The following is a 19,059-nucleotide window of genomic DNA, read 5'->3' as shown; positions in this document are numbered from 1 at the left end:
GGCAAGGCAAAGGTTAATCAGCAGGCTCTGAACCAGCTGGAGCTGATTAGCATCCAAGGAAGCCAGCCTGGGGCACATAAGAGGAAGTGCAAGCTAGTATCATGGGGCTGAACTGGACAAAGGCTGTGCAGAGCCAATGTTACTAATGGAAACGTAAACCTGCTGTGAGACTGTCTTGTTTATTTGTGCACAGACTTTATTTTTCCCTCTGTTCTGAAGAGAAAAAAGGCTCCAGTATCGTTCATTTTCAACCTGTTGAAAGGTTTTACTTTCTGCTTGCTCAGAGGAGGAAAGCGGTTTAAAGACTGTTAGTTTTCAGGCATCTGAAGGCTTTACTCTCCCTCTGTCCCAAATAGAGAGTGGAAGAGAAGTGTGACAACTTTCACTGTAAAGGAATTAGGAACCATAATGTAAAAGGAAAAATTGGGAAGCAAACCTGAATTGTTGCCTTAAATTTTATCTTGAACTGGCACATCAAAGTGAAAGATAGGTTTGGAGCTACCTTCACCACTGAAGGGCTACTGAGAGACTGCCCCTGGACACCATTCTTCAGTAGCAGAGAGGACAGAACTGTCGGTAGCATGTGATTTCATTGTACAAGGCAGATACCTTTGGCAACAACCACTAAATGCATACAGACAGAGCAGCGGGGTCAAATCCACTACCTCATGTATGACAGGGAAGGTTGTCATAATAGTTAGCTATTGCACTCAGTTCCCAGTTTACTAAATGCAAAGTAAAGGAAGCAAATAAATGGCAACGTTTACGTTCTTCAGACAGTAGTTTATACTGAACTAAAGTTATTCACTGCCTGGAACACTGCAGCTAGGGAATCCCATAAGATTTTCCACTCTGAGTGGACAATGAAGCCTTCCTTTGGTGTTGGGGAGCACTGAGCTGTGAAAACACTAGATATCAAAAGAGAGGTAAAACTGAGGTCCTAAACCTGCCCTCTTGTCATTAGAGAAGACTCTGTATAACATTTGGCTGTGCTCAATATACTGATGGAGTGCACTCTCCACTCACTTGCCTAAATTAATTGCTGTTTCAACTGGATATCTTTGCCTACTGTTGTAAGCTTTTATAGTGTAGATGTGCACTGTTAAACAAATGCTCTGTTTCACTCTAGAGCTGGCTGTACATTAGAGCTGGGTGAAACATTGCCTCTGTAATACCCTTATCTACCTATTGGGAAGTTTTTGGTTGTGTTAGAGTTGGATGAACTTTTTCCGTGAATAGTAAATTTGCTTAAAAATGCATTTTTTTAAATTCTGAAAGTATTTGTGAATGCGGGTCAAATTCAGCAATTAGTTCTGGCCAAAACCCCCCGAATTATTTTTCCCAAAAAGTCAAAACAATTGTTTTGATCATTCAAAATGAAACATTTTGATTTTTTGTTTAAAAATTTAGCTACTTTAAAAAAAAAACATGAAAACCAGCCAACAGTGAAACAACAACAAAAAAAAAAAAAAAAAAAAAAAAAAAATCATTTTGGATCAATATTTTGTTTAGGTTTCAGAAAAATTCAAAAATCAGTTTTGGTTTTGAAACAAACTGAAAATGTTTTCTGTTCTTTCTGTTTGGCTCTCAAACTGAATATTCAGGTTTTTTTTCAGCTCTAATTTAGTATAATCATCAGATTAGATGACAGGTATTATATTATCTTTGCATATTCTCTCTAGAGGTAGCTATCATATACAAAACTCAGTTTTTCTTGCACTTCTTATGGGTTTAGTGAAGTACCTGTCACACTGACAGTGTGAAAACCCTTCTGCAACACTACGCAAACTGTGGAAGGGAAGAAAATGTCTGTTAGCATGATCACAGATGGCTTCAATGTGATGACTTCTGCATAAAGTGCGAATTTATTCATTTAAAAGTGGAGAAAATTTAACATAATTCATCTGACCTTTCTGTATCCTTTTTGCACTTCAACTACTTCATGTGTTTACTTAAACTCTTCCTAGTCAGCCAGAAATGTGCCACAGACACATCACATGTACTGAAGGAAATACAACCTGATTTTTTTTATTAGGAGGGAAGACTTGATATGGCCCTAATGGATGTTTGCACACATGAGAATCCCATCATATAATTTAACTTGATACACGCAAAGAATCTGTTCAGGCTCTGCTTTTGTTACAGACCATGATATGATGTGTTGCCAAAAGGATTACTAGGATTACTACAAAAGTATACAAGGGTTGTGAGCTCATTTTTGATCAAGTTGAAAGGGTTTCTTCTTTAGCCAAAGTCATGTGCCCACACAGATTTGCTGCTTGTCTTTTACTGATCATACTCACATGGATTGAGCATGCTCAGTAACACTGCTGAAGCCCGCTGCCCTCACTCTGCCCCCTCCCACTATTGGCACTCACGGATCATCTCTGTCTTTATCTGTTGTTGAGCATCACAAATATTCAATGATGTTGCAGTCTGAAGACTCACTTACCTTTATTCAGTTCATTGCAGCTGCCTATCCTCTTTGCTATTAGAAAAAACATTACAATACGTCTTGACTGTTTGGCTGTTCCAAAGTCATCTTGAGATCTATCACTTTCCTCTGAAAGACACAAAGAAAAGGCTTCTGCTGGAGAGCTATCAGGGCCTGATTTCCTAGTCACTGGCTCACACTAGCTGATCTGCTCTGGTTTTCTACCAGAGTATTCTGATCTGCACTGAGGGTAGTGCTCCTTTCTAGGAAGGTAGTAATCACTGCAATAATTCCCAGAAGGGTTAGTTTTAAAGGGAATGATATTTGGCTATATCCTCATCTATCTTACCATATAGGGATGCAAACTTAGGGAAGTCTTTAATATTTCCCAGCACTTTATTTTTCCTAGGGTGTCAACCAAGACATTCTGGATGAGGGGGAAATAAAATTCTTGAACTCTTGTACTTGGGTAAAACATGGGTTTTTAGTGGCAAGCAAGCCAAGATGTTTTTAAAGAAAAGAAAAGAAAAGGTTAAAACAATGAATATAATGATATCACTGGCAAACTATGATATATAGGCCTGTGAGTAGCTCACGTAACTAAATATCTGACTCTTTAGACTGTACTCCCTCAGACATATTTGCTGCTCCATCATCACTGAGTTTTCCATTGCTATGGAATGCCTCATGGCTCTTCTGATAGCTCTACCTCTTTTGGAGATGGACTTTGCATTTCATAGGTGAACCTTCCCTTGTGTGTCCCAATCTCCTTATTACCCCAGGGGAAATCCTGATACTAGGTATGCTGCAGTAGCAACAGTGCTTTTCTTCAGAGGAAATCCCCTCTACAAGGAAGAAAAAATATATACAAATTTAAATTATTAATAGCAGAATAGAGTGGGCTATTGCAAAGTCTTTAAGGAATAGGAATAGTGGGGTGGCCAAACTTACTGACCCCACTAGGCAGAATCCTCTAGCCCCACCACTCTACTGCAGGGCAGAAGCTCCAAGCTCCCCATCCCAGTCAGGTAGGCAGAGAAGGGGGGAGGGCATAATGGGCTCCTTGAGCTGCACTTTATCTGTAAAAGAGCCGCATGTGGCTCATGAGCCACAGTTTTGCCACCCTGGTATAGGAACAACTTTACCTGAAATAAACAGAACTCCAAACAAGTGACTCATATGACCTTGATCAAAATGAAACATAGTTTTGGACTACTGCCACTTCTTTCTTTAAGGTATACACTTCAACATTGTGAGCTCAAGGGTGGATAGCTGGCAACTTGCTAAGTTTACACGGGAGGTATACTCTGCCCTCAGTTGAGCTATACACCTGTCTAGCTGCTCTGAGGTGTGATTGAAGTGTACACCCCAAATGTATCTCAAAGCTCAATGGAAGTGAACCTTTAGCTATATATTTTGACACACTTCCAACTGCAGCTCATTATTTAACTTGTATTTTGGGTTGCACATTAACTGTGGTGCAGTTACACTGCTTATACATTTTATCCCATATTCTGCCCTTTGCTTAACCCAGGCAACCATATTGAAGTTGAAGGGTTGCATAAATGTAATGGAGGACAGAACTTGAACTAAAGTGTGAGCTTCAAAGAGTATACTTCAAATTGTATCTCAAGTACATCTATGTGATCCTGAATTAGTTCAGAAATGTGTTAACTCTGGCTGTTTGGCAAAGCTGACACTTTTAGAGACACCATTAGCAAACTTATGGAAAAACCTAAACATTTATTACCTGGAAGTGAAATTAAGCCTGTTGGATTCCTTCCAGTTGCAGGAATAACTGATTACTAGCTTTCCTACTTTATGAAAGGAATTAAATGGCTAATGAAACTTGTAAAAAGAATAGTTTTATTATTTAGAAAGAAAAATTAGTGCTAAAATAAAGTAATAGGATCCATGGGAAAATATATAATGGTACTGGCAAGGCCAGCATGTTTCTTTTACTGTTTCATTGAACTCAGTGTTCATGAAAGGTGTCAGCTTCTCAGCCCTGGGAAGTGAAGTACTCAATCCGTGTACAAAATAAGCAGCGACAGAGCTGACCTCTACCCCCACCCCCATCTTGACATGCCTCAACCATCTCTAATCAGAAAAGATTATTCTCCATCTCCATTGAATTAATCTCTCCTCCCTTGAGACTTCAGAGAGTACCAGTGGTCGTTTTGTTATGTACACATTGAGTATGAAGCACAACCTTTAAAATATTGGCTAAGTTATGGAATTTCATATATTTTTTTATCTGGAGTATATGCATCATTGACAAAAATGGAATCACACTTTATTCAGTGGGAAAAAGTGCAAAAATTAGCAAAATAGTGGTGATTTACAATCCACCCTTGTTCCTAGGGCAAAATTCTGCTGTCAGTTACATTGGCTCATTCCCAGTGACTTCAACGGATTTGGACTGGTGTAATTCAGAACCACAAGTGTCCCAGCTCTTTCTCTAGAGCACATTCTAATACCATCCTGTGGACAGGTCTACACTGTCGGCAAAATTTGGTGGTAGTTGACGGGAGTTACGCAAGCCACACAGAGTAGCTTGTGTAACTCCCGTCAACTTTGTAACTTCCCTTCTGCACACCTTTTCCACTGTACTGTGCCGACAGGAAATACGTTCCCGTTGATGCAGCGCTATGCTTTTTGGGGAGGTGATTTTATTAAATCAACTTCCGGATTGATTGAGCGGGTCTTCACTGCCACTCAGTCAAACTGGAAAAATCAATCTGACAGCGGTGAATTCACTGCCATCAGTATGTACATAGCCTGTATCTTTGCACTGGTCCATAATACTTAATAGTTATTGTATGTTGCGGTTTTCTTCTTAGTTCTACAAACATTGATTCTCAGCACCCTTGTATGGTAAATGAGAATTAATCATATTTTCAGAGAAGGATATCAAAGCAAGGAAGCCAGGGATTTATCCAAAGCCATAAAAGGTCAGCATTAACACACCTTTTTGTAGCTCCTGAATCCAGTTTTCTGGCAATTGTACCACAACTCTCTCAATTTCCCACCCTGCAACACATCTGACAACACTCAAATACTTGATCAAAGTTAATCTTTTATTTGAAATGGAATCTCTAGATAGCATATCTAAGTATAGTTTCTCGCTGCATATCCCCATCTTCATGGCCAATTCTGAGAAGACCCTGTTCTTGCATCCTGCATTTTCCCCCCTTTAATTCCCCTCAACCAGTCTCCCATTGAGATGTCTCTGAACATGTGATTAAATTTCATATTAACAAAAATACAAATGAGAAGTTTTAATAAGAGGTCTTAATAGAATCAGTTACTGTCACTCTACTTTCTGGATGTCACTCTACTTTCTGGATGGCTCATACTACATGGTCATCAGAATCAACTTAACCTGCATTCAACATCCATCTTTGTGAATGAAACAAGAAAGACTGTATGTCCCTTGCTCTTTGAGATTCCATAACCTAATATCCCCTTTTTGCTGAGGCATGGTGTAACTTGGGTGAAATGAATAGTGTCTGTGATTGATATCTGCAGCACAGAACTTATTCTGCAGACATTGTGACTGGGATAATGCTCATGCTGACCTCATGCTGACCAGTAGCTCTTTCATACATGTTGGACCCTTTTCCTTTCATCTCTCTCTCTCTCTCGCCACCGATCTGTTTTTCTTCCCATTTATGTGGTTGGGTTGGTGGTGGTATGCTGTGAGAGATTTGTTTGAAGTTTGTTTACACATATGTTGTAGATTAATTGTAAACTACTCTGCATTTAATACAGTCTTCTTTCTGTAGGATAAGATGCAAGTAAAGGGCAAGTCCATCATGTTTTTTTGTTCAAGTATCATGTTCAAGATTTTGCACTGTAAAAAATGTGCTCAAAAGCAGGGAGCAAAAAAAGCAAATGGCAAATAATAATATAAAGGTTCCCATAATGTGCATCTCATAATGTAAGTTTGCAAACATGCGGTCTTAATAAACATGAAATTGCATGATTAAACCTATAGTGTCAGTGTGAACTACTGACTGTTCCAAATCAAAATCCTAGATCCAACCATTACATGGAGTGGGCCATTTCCTGGTCTGGGTCCAAATTTTGTGGCTCTTCCCTATCTCAGGGATGGGGCCCAATTAAAATTCACTGTCTAAACACTTCTGACTTTTGGGAGGATGTTGAATTTTGTATCTTAGACCCAGCTCTTGTATTAACACAAACAGCCTCTATTCTAGTCTGGCACTGTAAACTAGTCAAAAACATCTTCCTACTGATATGGGATGAGCTTAGCATACATTCTTCTGGGCTGACATGAGGGAGGCTCTACCCATAGCTCAAGATCCTCTTGTTTATGAGGATCCCTGTGCATTTCAGCACTGAGAATACAAAAGATGTGCACCCATTTTCAAAATACAGATCCGTGATGAGTCGCTTCCATAATTAGTTAAATCTATTCTGGACACAAAAGATCACAAGGATGCAGATGCAATAAGTCTAGTACTTAAAGTGAATAAAAATAACTATACTTTGCACTTATATGGCCTTAGACATTCACAACAGTGTACAGTGTCATTAGTCAGTCCATTTCGGTATGGTATTATCACCATTTTACAGATGGTGGAAAATGCTGCAGACAGATGAAGTCCACCTAGCATGTCAGCTGTAGAAACAGGGTTAACTTTCCTGAATCTCAGCCTGTGGCTAAGCAAGAAAGAACAATTAAAATATAGTAAAGAATTCTATCCAGAACTGCACATAGAACAAACACCTTAACAACCTAAATCACTGGCTATATATAGTCCATGGGTGTTTGCTGATTTATATGTTGTGTGTTTCTCTTCCTTAACTGCAGAACTTTTTTCAGTCAAATCTCACATCATCTAATTTTTTTTTTCCAAAGCAGAGGGTGGGAGGCATGCATTAAACCTGCTTTTGCAGACAGATGTTTTTGCATGCCTGCTCTCTTGTTAAGTTCTGTTATTGTCAAAACCTGCTTTTGGACAAAGGGATAAAAACAACTTGGAGCTACATTTTGTGCTAAATTGAGAAAAATTGATTTCAATACCCAAGGAGCTGAACTTGGAATAACAACATTCATCAAATGATATCAATTGCTCAACAATGGTCTTATAAGCAACAATAAAGACAATAAGGATAGAACATCTTTCTGTACTCTGTCCATATCCTGGAAAAATGTAAGAGAGAAAACAGAGTTGGGATTCCTTAATCAATAGCACTTAGTTTGGTAAAGGCATCTTATGTTGCTTTCAGTCTGCTGGGCATCTCTGCTTGTCTGGTGTCCATTCTCCCAGAGATATCTCTTCCTTGTAAAAGGAGAAATGTGGGCAAAAATGCTGCGTGAAATATTGTAACTCCATGCAATCGTTAAAAGTTACTTGGAACAAACTCTTGCTCACCATCGGGCATTGTGCTATATTGAAGAATATTATGTTGCAGAGAGACAAGGTGGATGAGTTAATATCATTTATTGGATTAATTAGGTGTTGTTTACCATGGCTGTCAGAAATCCCTTAGCTTTGGCTTTGCAGTTCTGTTGCTTATACAGCCCAAAAGACTACTTTAAAAAAAAAAAAAAATCCTACAGTTACCTTGATGGTAATATGTTTATTTTCAGTGTACAGGACACTCACCTTAAAAGTCTCAGACTTGAGGTTTCTGTGATACCCATCACTATGAGAGGTGCAGAACCTTGCAGTAAAAGGGCTCCCCAAACTTTTCTGCAATTGTCTCTCATGGGATGATTGGAGATGTATCAAAGACTTCTACTATTATTAGAGACCTACCAAACTCATGGCCATGAAAAATGCATCACAAACCATGAAATCTGGTCTTCTGCGTACTTTTACCCTATACTAGACAGAGTTTCTCAAACTCGGGATCCCAACCCAAAAGGGATTTCAAGGCTATTGTGGGGAAGGGGCCGTGGTATTGCCACCCTTACTTTTGTGCTGCCTTCAGAGTTGGGCACCAGGCCAGCAGCGGCCGCTCTCGGGCCACCCAACTCTGAAGGCAGCACTGCCACCAGCAGCAATGTTTGCTTGTGTTTGTTGCGGTTCATTCTTCAGGTTCAAAGATGACCATGACATCACTGATTGGTTTGGTTTCAGTGAACACATGAGTGGCTGATCAGGCCATTTGAGCTTTGAATGGTCTGTGGCACCCTGAACAAGAGATGCCACTATGGCTTATTTGATTAACCGCGGGCATGCTGCTGTTATGAGATTTACACTGCTGGCGCATCTGCTCTGCTTCACTAATTCTCCTCTACTCATAGACCGTGGCTCCAATATGGATGTGACTTCACTGCATGGAACAATCCTGAGCGAGATCTTCCCAAAACTCTGGGTCAAAGTTGAAATGCCACAAGGATAACTTGAGGGATCCTTTTAAATGTTTCTTCTGGCCTCCCTGAAAGCACTTTCCTTCCTTTAGCCCACCATAAAAGATCTTCTTTGGCAGTTGCTCATCTGACATTCTGGTGACATGGCCTGCCCATCTCATCTGTGATTTCATCAACAGAGTATGGGTGCTTGAAATACCTGCCCATATGAGAACCTCAATATCTGGAACCTTATCTTGCCATCTTATCATCATCTGTGTCCTCAGATAGCCCATGTGAAAGTGATTCAGCTTCATAGCATGGAGTCTGTATACCGTCCAGGTTTTGCATGCGTACATCAAAGTTGGCAACACAATGGCTTTGTAGATTTTCAGTTTTGTTTGTTGACCGATGCCTCTGCAGTCCCACACATTTGCACATAATCTGCCAAAGGCCATACTTGTTTTGGCAATTCTGGTATTAGTTTCATCATCGATGTGAACTGCATGGGATGGTATACTGCTGAGGTAGGTGAACTTGTCCACTGCCTGGAGGGTTTGGCCATTCACTGTGATAGTAGGCTCTACATAAGGCTTCCCTGGTGACGGCTGGAACATCACTTCTGTCTTGATGCTGATTGTGAGACCAAAATCACAAGCTGAAGAGAAATAGTCCATACCCTGCTGCATGTCAGACTTAGATTTGGCATTCAGGGAACAGTCAGCAGCAAAGAGAAGCTCACAAACAGTCACTTTCCTGTACTTTTTTCTTTGCCTGTAGTCTCCTCACATTGAAAAGCTTGCCATCAGTCTGGTATCTGATGCTAGTCCTAGTGTCACAGTCACAAAAGGCATCTGTAAGCATGGTAAAAAACATCATACTAAAAAGGGTTGGAACCAACACACAGCCCAGCATGACTCCACTGGTGATTGGGAATGGTTCAGATAACTCACCATCATCCACAACACGAGCGAGCATGCCACCATGGAATTGCCGAACCATTGAGATGAATTTTGCCATGATCTTCCAAAGGCCCTCCCAACTGACTGACTGTATCAAATGCTTTTGTCAGATCAGTGAAAGTCAGATACAGGTGGGAGTTCTGTTCCAGGCATTTCTCCTGAAGTTGACCATCAGCAAACACCATGTCTATGGTCCCACACTGAAGCCACACTGCCTCTCAAGCAGGAGCCCTTGTTCAATGTGTTGCACAAGGCAATTCAGCAGAATTCTGGGGAGAATTTTGCTGGCTGTTGACAACAAGGAGATGCCCCGATAGTTGTAGCAGGGTTGGCTGTTACGTTTCCGCTTGTACAAGTGAATGATGAATGCATTCTTATACTTCTGGGGTATAGTTCCTTGAGTCCACATTGGCTGGAAAAATTCAGTCAGCTTTAAAGCTCATATGGAAGCTTGTAGACTTCTGCTGGTATAGTATCTGCTCCAGGTGCTTTACTATTTGACAGCAGGTCAATCGCTTTCACAGTTTGTCAGCTTTGGGCAATCAGCAAAAGATATGTTCACGTCAATCTGGGGCAGTCGAACAATTGCCTCCTTGCTAATAGATGATTAACAGCATCTTCAATCAACAAAGTGTTCTGCCCAACTTTTTGGTCTCTTTTCTTTGTCAGGGAACGGTGTAGTGCCATCGGCACTCAGCACTGGAGATGTTCCAGATGACCATGTGCCATAGATTGTTCTCAGAGAATCCTAGAAGTTCTTCATATCATTCCTGTCTGCATAGGACTGAATCTCATCTGCCTTGTTGCTCAGCCATGAGTTTTGCATCTCTAAGTTTGTGTTGGACAGTCCTGTTGACATCCTCTTCTTAGATGTTGAAGTGCTGTCACCTAAACAGGCTTTATGGAGCTGATGTTTTTCAATCAGTCATCTTCTTATGTCAATTCCATTTTCATCAAACCAACCTTAATGTGTACGTGTGATGAAACCGAGGGTATTGGATGCAGCTGAATACATAGTCTCTAAAGGATGCCTAATTTTCCTTGATGTTATTGGAGTTCACATCAATTGTTACAAGTTGGTTGCACAGTTATTCAACGAAAGTCTGTTTCACATTCTCCTGTTTAAATTTGGAGATATTAATTTTTTTTGGATGCTTTTTTACCTTGTGGTTATCTTCTAGGATGTATCCAAATGTTCAGCTTGGAGACTGTAAGCCTGTGATCAGATCAGCATTCTGCACTTCTCATGGCCTTTGTCACTCTAACATCCTGTCTGTGTCTTCTCAAGATGATGACATAGTCAGTGAGATGCCAGTGCTTGGAATGTAGATGCATCCAAGACATCTTGTTACAGTTTGACAGGCAGAAGACTGTATTGGTGATGGGGAGGTGCTATGTAGCACATTTTCTCAGTAGGAGAAGTCCGTTGTTGTTGTTGCATTTCCTGAGTCTATTTTTTCTATCACACTTGGCCATGCCTTGTAATCTGCACCAACTCTAGCACTGAAGTCACCAAGGATGATGAGCTTGTCTAGCTTCAGCTCTTCTGCAATAAGGTATCCTAGGTCTTCATAAAATTTGTCCTTGATCACATTTGGGTTGGTCATGGTGGGTGCATAGGCATTGATAATAATTGCACATCTCTCCCCAAACAGTGGGAGTCTCATTAGCATAAGCCTCTCATTCATACCCTTCGGGAAATTCATAAGCTTGCTGACTAGCTGTGTTTTGATGGCAAACCCAACACCAGCTTCACGTTGCTCTTTATTACTGCAGCCAAAGAAGCTAGAAAAAAGTATAGCAGTTTCCTTTTTCAGTAAGTTGTCCTTCTTCAGTCAAGGGAGTTTCACTCAGGGCTGCTATCTGGATGTTACATCTGGCTGGTTTTCTACCAACTAAAGCTGTTGCTTTCTCTGGTCTATCTGCTGTTATGCAGTCCATTAGTGTGCGCTGATTCCAAGTGGTGTCACCTTTGACTTTTTTAAATTTGTCTTTTCCTGTGATTTTCGACTGCTATAGTGGGATCCCCATCAATTGCAGTATTCTGACCCGGGCTAAGGTAAAGCAGACAATATTTAGGGCTCCTTTTCTAGCCTCTTCCTCGTACTACGGAGGTGAGCAGTACGATCCTAAATAGGACTGCTCAGTTACCCAGGAGGCTGCTGAATTCCACTGCTGCTTCAGTCCAGTGAAAAGAGACTCTATGAGCTGCCTGTGGGCAGGTCTGCAGCTACAGCTCCCAGTGTATCCATGCCTGCTGCTTTGCTGCTTGCCCATTGCCACAGGACTTGAGGTCGAGATGAGCAGTTGATGTCATGGAGTCTCCCTCACTCTTTTGTCCAGGCCTGTCTGAATCCAGTGGCATGACAATGTTGAGACATCTGGAGATGGGTTAGGGTGCAGTGGAAGTCCATCAGGTCCTGTTGCACTGAACTGCCCTAGTCTGTCCACACAGCTCTCACCATCCACTTTCACAGCCGGGGAGATAAGCATATCTGCTTGACCACCTTGTCCACCAGAGAAGACTTTCCAGAGGGAGCCAGGTGTAGCTGTCCACTCTGCTCAACTGTTGCAGGTAGTATCATCTACTGTTACTTATGGTAGCCAGTGTAGCCTGACCTGTCTTGAAAAATTTGTACCATGCTTCATCTGGAACCTCACCTCAGACCTGTTCACAAAGGGTGGCCCTACCAGGAGTACAAGACTCCGGATGACGTACAGTAGAATCTCAGAGTTATGAACACCTTGGAATGGAGGTTGTTCATACTTCTGAAAGGTTCATAACTCTGAACAAAATGATATGGTTGTTCTTTCAACAGTTTACAACTGAATATTAACTTAATACTGCTTTGAAACTTTATGATGCAGAAGAAAAATGCTGCTTTTTACCATCTTAATTTAAATGAAACAAGCACAGAGACAGCCAGTGACGTACCCAGGGTCTTCCGAGCTTAGGGGCCAGTACATGTATTTGCGCCTCTTCCCCCGCCCCCGCGGCAGTGGTGGCAGCACCCCAAGGAAGGCATCTGTGGGCCCGTTTCTTGTTCTCCTTCACTCCCCCCACCACGGTGGGGGTGGCAGGTGTGGCGGCAGTGGTGTACTGAGGGGGCCATGCCCCTGGGCGCTAGCTTGGGGGGGCGCCAGCCGAGGCCTCCTTGGAGGAGCCACCCCCTGCTGACTTCCCTGGTGGCTGTGCCGACCCAGCCTGTGGCTCCCTCATTGACCCCAGTGCAGGGGTGGAGGAGCTGGGAGGAGGGAAGCGGAGGAGCAGGGTTGGCATGGCCACCGGGGATGTCAGTGAGGGAGGGCGGTTCCTCTGAGGAGGGCCCAGCCAGCACACCCTATCAGGCCAGCACCTGGGGGCATGGTTCCCTCCCATCCCCTTGGTACGCCACTGGAAACAGTTTCCTTTCCTTGTCAAATCTTTTTTTAAACTTTCCTTTTCTTTTCTTTTTTTTGTAGTTTACTGTACTGTATTCTTTTTTTTTCTTTTTGTCTCTGCTGCTGCCTGATTGCACACTTTCACTTTCAAATGAGGTGTGTGGTTGACTGGTCAGTCTGTAACTCTGGTGTTCGTAACTCTGGAGTTATGCTGTAGTTCTGAGGGTAATTGGGGGACACAAGCCTCTCCGCCAGAACAAGGTAATGGTCCAGCAGCACTGAAGGCACAGCAAGGTAACCAGCAGCAGTAAGGGTTGCATGGTGTGGTATTACTACCCTTACTGTGCTGCTGTAGGTGGCGGCACTGCCTTCAGAGCTGGGCACCCAGCCAGCAGCTGCTGCTCTCGGGCTGCCCAGCTCAGAAGGCAGCACAGACGTAAGGATGGCAATACCGCAACCCCCCCTACAATAACCTTGTGACCCCCTTTTTCTGTCGGGAACCCCAGTTTGAGAAAGGCTGAGTCTTAAGGGCTTTCCATATTTATATTTTGCTATTTTAAAATACATATTCATGCTTTGTTACAACACCATGACATTTAAGATTTAAATATCTGAAACCATGACATTCAAGATTTTTAAAATGCTGTGACTGAAGTTTACAAAAATGGATGGTGAACTTGGTAGGTCCCTAACCATGATCAAACTCATGCTGCACTAAACTGTAACATAAAGCAGAAGCTTTATTTGTCCTTTGTTAGTAACCTTCTGGTCAGTGCTTAAAGTAGACTAAAACAAGGGGCACACCTTCAGTGAAGAGGGGAGTTATCTTCTCCTGGCACTACCAAAAGCGTTCTCAGACAAGATTTTGGCTACACCTCAAGTAGATTAGAATCTAAACCCACGTCCCATGCACATGTAAAGGGACTGAGTTTAGCAGAACACAGTTTATGAACTTGATTCTCTGCAGTTCAGGAGTACCCATAGTTGCACTCCACAAAGAGGCAATTCACTGTGGATATGAATAGAGTGCCTCCCCCCTCCCCCAAATCAAATAATGGGACGTAGCCAGCTGGAGCCTTCATCCTGTCTTAATTACTAAATTCCTTTGATAAACAAAACAGACTTAGATAATATTGTTAGTTGAGATGTCAAAGGCTCCATCTAGTTATGATGAGGAACTATCTGTAAGCACAGCATATGCTAGTTACATTGAACTATTGGTAAGCATAGTAGTTATCAGCCCCCTCTCTACACATCCTTTGAATGTCGATGCAGGAACATTGCAAATATTTGAGGAAAATTAAAGATTATGAAAAAGCACAGCAGGCTTTAAAACAAATGTTGATTCATTGTTGCAGCAAATCATGCTATTGTTGAAAATTTGGAAATCCTGTTGCTGTTACAGATTGTGAAAAATGGCTGGTCTAAATATACTGGAAGCATACCCAACCCAAGTCTCTCTCCCTGATGAGAAGCACCATTGCAAAGGTAGCAATATTCCTAAAGGAGAGTGCATGATGATTCTTTGGGCTGTACTAAATGTAACGAATGAATAACTATGTCTGTTTGATAGCCAAAGACGAGGGAATATATCCAAAGAATTGTAACTTTCTGTAAGTTTGTCAAGACATTAAAGCTATGTATTGAAGAGGGAACCATAAATCATTACTCAGGTGTCTAAGGAAAAGAGGGCAGACATCTGTACATGGTATTTTGCCCTGTACAGAAATATTCATGACCAGTAATGTTCACTTAGCTCCATTTTCTGTTCATGAAAATTCATGAAGCAAATCTGATTTCTTTCAGTGCAATAGTTAGGAAGATTAACTTTCACACTATGAGCTGTTCTCGCAGGATGGTTGGTCCCTGAGACATATAACTTTGTTTTTGCTCCCCGGTTGGGTGACTAGCTCAAGAAACTTGTTAGATGTCATATATTTCAATGACTACTGCCCATGAAGTAGATACAAAAGATCCCAATGCTGGGAAACTAGAACAGAAGAAATACTATGACAAAAAAACATATGGCTACTCGCATTGTAAGCAGGGAAAAAACGTTTCAGACAATGCAAGGCTAGTAACCTGTCAGAGTAAATTGTGCCATTGCATCAAAGTTATGCATCATAACCCGTACAGCATGGCAATGAAGATATGTAACTAAACCCAATGAGAATATTGGCTCCTTTTCTTTGTGTCTGAAATGCTAGTGATAGTGCTTTTGTATTTACAGAATTAATTCGTGTCCACCCAGTCACTTGCAATGGGAAAACATAAGGAGCAGCAAATTCAGGAGCTGAACTGGCCAGTGCAGAAAGAACTATTTTGAGAATTAAGGGTGAAATTCTAGACCCGCTGAAGAGAATTGGAATTTTGAGATTGACTTCAGTGGGCCCAGGATTTCACCCCAAGTGTCTGGCTGATCACAAAGCCCTGGAGGTTTAGCAACAGTAATTGCTGACAAATGTCCAGTCTTATCTGCTAAGTAGGTTCAGGTCATCTTCCCAGGCCTCCATCCAGATGTCCCTAGCCATGAGTTTCTGGCTGTATCCACTTCTGGCTATTGCTTTTCTAGTTGATCTGATTCGTTTTTAAAAAAAATGAAAAGTATCAATAATCACTGGAGTGAGTATAATGTCTCATAGATACTGACCCTTGTTGTTTGACATGGCTTAGTAAATAAAAGTATTCTCACAATAACACTACTATGTGTTGCATCTTTGTAAAGTAAGTCACTGCACATTGTAAGCTGTTCATTACTGGTCGTTAAATAAAGCAGTTGGAGTGCCAATTGAAAATCTGAGTTGTATTCTGTGCTCATGAGCTGAGGGAAACAAGGAGACATGGCAATCACATATTTAAACTGGCTAGTTGAATCTGAATGGATATGCAATTCCATTTGCAGTTCTGATTATACATTCCTTTCATGCTCTTGCAACTCACAGACTATACTTTAAATGTATCCCACTCAAACTAATCTGGCCCAGTACGCTAATATTTCGACTACAGACTAGACATAGGAACCTTGTTTTTTGGTGGTGGCCTAGCAAAAGACATGTAGATTGTGAGGATGTGTATTGTTTCTTTAAATCTGTAGCAAGAAGCCAGACAGGAGAGGACCAGGAAAGGTTTTAGTTAGAAGCCCTTCAGAGAGAGAGAGAGTAGATTTAGGATAACACAGTTCTGCTTGTTCAGTGTTGGAAGTACGTGAGTTTGTGCTTCTTGACTATTGTGACATGACATGGTGTCAGTTGGCTTGTTTATGAACCAATGGACATAAAGGAAAAATAATATCCAAGTTTAGCCATCCACAAAACTTAGTTTAACCAGGGCAGAGAACAGCCAGAATGGAAGGAGTCGATTCTAAACTACAGCAGAGCTTAGCACACACAGCAGTGAAGAATAGGTGTGCCATAGGACATGAAGCTTAAATACTGATAAATCACTTGCTTTTGCTGAGGACGGTGATCTGTTTTTAAAAACAACTTGAGTTACATTCCAAAAAGAGAGTATAAGAAGTGACCAGGGATGCTTTATTGAGGAGTGCCAGGAGTCCAGATAAAGTTTGGAATCCTTTATAAGAGCCCCGTGTGAACAAACAGCACTAACTGCAAGAGGGAGAGGGAAAATATGTGAAATCATCTAGTATTTGGGATTTTAAACAAGGACGTTTGACACAATATAGTTAATGCTGGAAAAGGTGGTGCAACTGGCACTGGATTCTGAGCCAGTAGAAAAATGCAGGTCACCCAGCAAGAAAAAAGCAGAGGCATGGTAGAGGAAATAGCAAAGGGAAGATTCCCAGAGGAAAAGGGCAGTGCATTTAAAAATGTTTCTTCAGAGCAGTGGGTCAATTAAGCCATAGGAAGTAATTTCTCAGGCTTGACTCTTGCCATGACTTCAGTGTGACTGTGTAGGCACAGTATTCTGCCTGTGTTCAGTCACTTGTAGAATTGGGATCTTAGACTGAACCCCAGCTATTGAGATGGGCTTCATAAAATGCAAAGGGAGTTTGGATAGTGTACAGAGAAAATGACTTGCTTAAATGCCAACCAGTGCAGATCCTATTCACAAAGAGCAGATGAATTGTGGGTGCCAATCCCACTGTTTCCCAGACTGAAAGGCCTGGATAGGATGGAGAAAAATGCTGTAATAGAGAGCACAACACCGCCTGGCCCGTACTATGCTACTATGGTGCCTGTTACAGGACAGTGGGGATGTCTGTATCTAAGGAGATCACAAGCGCCTGTGGTATAGAAGAACGTTAATACCGGATAACATTTCAAATCTATCAGATGCCATTCATCTTCCAGATGGTTTGTCAAGCTTCTTTTGTAGCATTGCTTAGTGCTGAAAATAATGGTGTTTGAAAATCATTGGACAAACCCTTATCCAGTTTGCATTTTAGTGAAAGTAGAGGGCCAAACTGGGAGTTGTGCACGCTGACACAAGGGCTCAGTGTGGTCCATAAAACTGAATTTGAGAGCCCAGTCTTTTCGTTTATTTTTTTTGTTTTTGCCATGGATGTGTGATGTCCAGACTTAACCAATGATGGGAAGCCCCCATTCACATGCAATAGGAGTAGAGTGTGCTTATCCAACAGGATCTCACAGCTGACATTCAAACGGAGCTCCTCATGATGGTGACATTACTGAAGGATCAAGGAGAGTTTATGAAACATGAATAGTGGCAATAATACCAAAGAGGATCCAGATAAGAAACTTATTCTGGCATTAAAAAAATCTCATGCCAAATCCTCAATGGAGCTATCATGACTTAAAGCAGCTGGGGATCTGGCTTCCTTTTCTCTGTGATTTATCTCAATTCTTCATTCTCTTTGCCGAGACAAAATCACCATGTGGCCCAAAGATCTTACCCTTTCAAAACACAATTGATGAAAGCACCAGAAATACCTTTTTCAAATTAATACAATCACTTACAGCATGAGGATTTTTTATTACTCTTTGGGGGCTTCATTTATTATTCTAATGAACAGGATAATTGTATGAATGAATGGGCAGGCACCTACCACAGTAACTGAGATTCTTCATGTTTCCATGGAAAAGGAAGGACCAGATGTTTGGCTAAGACAGCTGTTCACAACTTGGGTGCAAAAAGCAGTAATTTCTCTTCTTTTTTGGTAGCCTATAAATTATTTTGACACACTATACAGTAAATGGGATCAGTGAAATTACATATGACTTATACTAGTATAACTGTGAGCAGGCTAGAATCTAAATCTTGCAGCAACAGACATTGGTTGATATGGCAAGAGATTTGGAAGGCTAAAACACATGCTGACATGTAACTGGAAAGTTGAGTAGCCTCCACCCCAGAGACTCTGCTGGTTGGCTGCTGAAACGTTTCAAAGCATGGTCTAATAAAGACTGATTCAAGTGCTACAGTTTCTTCAGAAATTCAGTTATAGAGAAAACAATTAGTAACTGGTAAGAAATATAGTAACATTGTTGATAGGTTTACCAGCCTCATGAATAAGAGAGAAGCAGTAGACATGATATATCTTGATTTTAGTAAGGCTTTTGACACAGTCTCACATGATATTCACATTCAGCAAAGTAGGGTCTAGATGAAAGGCTTTTGGCCTCCTCTATCGATTTCCCTTCCTTGAGTTCACCATACAGGAGAATCTTTGGGAGCCGATGATCCGGCATACGGATAACATGACCTGTCCATCTCAGCTGCTATCAGTGCCTCAACACTGGGCATGCCAGCTCTTTTCAATACGTCGGTGTCTGGAACTTGATCTTGCCATTTCATTCGTAGAAGCTGCCACAGATGTCTCAGTTGCAGGTTTGTAAGCTTTAGGATGTGTTGCCTATATAGGGTTATTGTTTCTATAGAATACAGAAGTGCAGTCAGCACCACAGCATGATAGATCATCTTAGCTGCTGTAGTGATGCCGCGCTGATACCAGAGACATTTTGATAGTCTTCCCA

Source organism: Emydura macquarii, unplaced genomic scaffold, assembly GCF_026122565.2.
Source record: "Emydura macquarii macquarii isolate MOO-44397 ecotype Brisbane River unplaced genomic scaffold, CSIRO-AGI_Emac_v2 contig_1263, whole genome shotgun sequence".
In the NCBI taxonomy this organism is placed as follows: domain Eukaryota; kingdom Metazoa; phylum Chordata; order Testudines; family Chelidae; genus Emydura; species Emydura macquarii.
Note: the sequence above shows the minus strand (reverse complement) of the source record.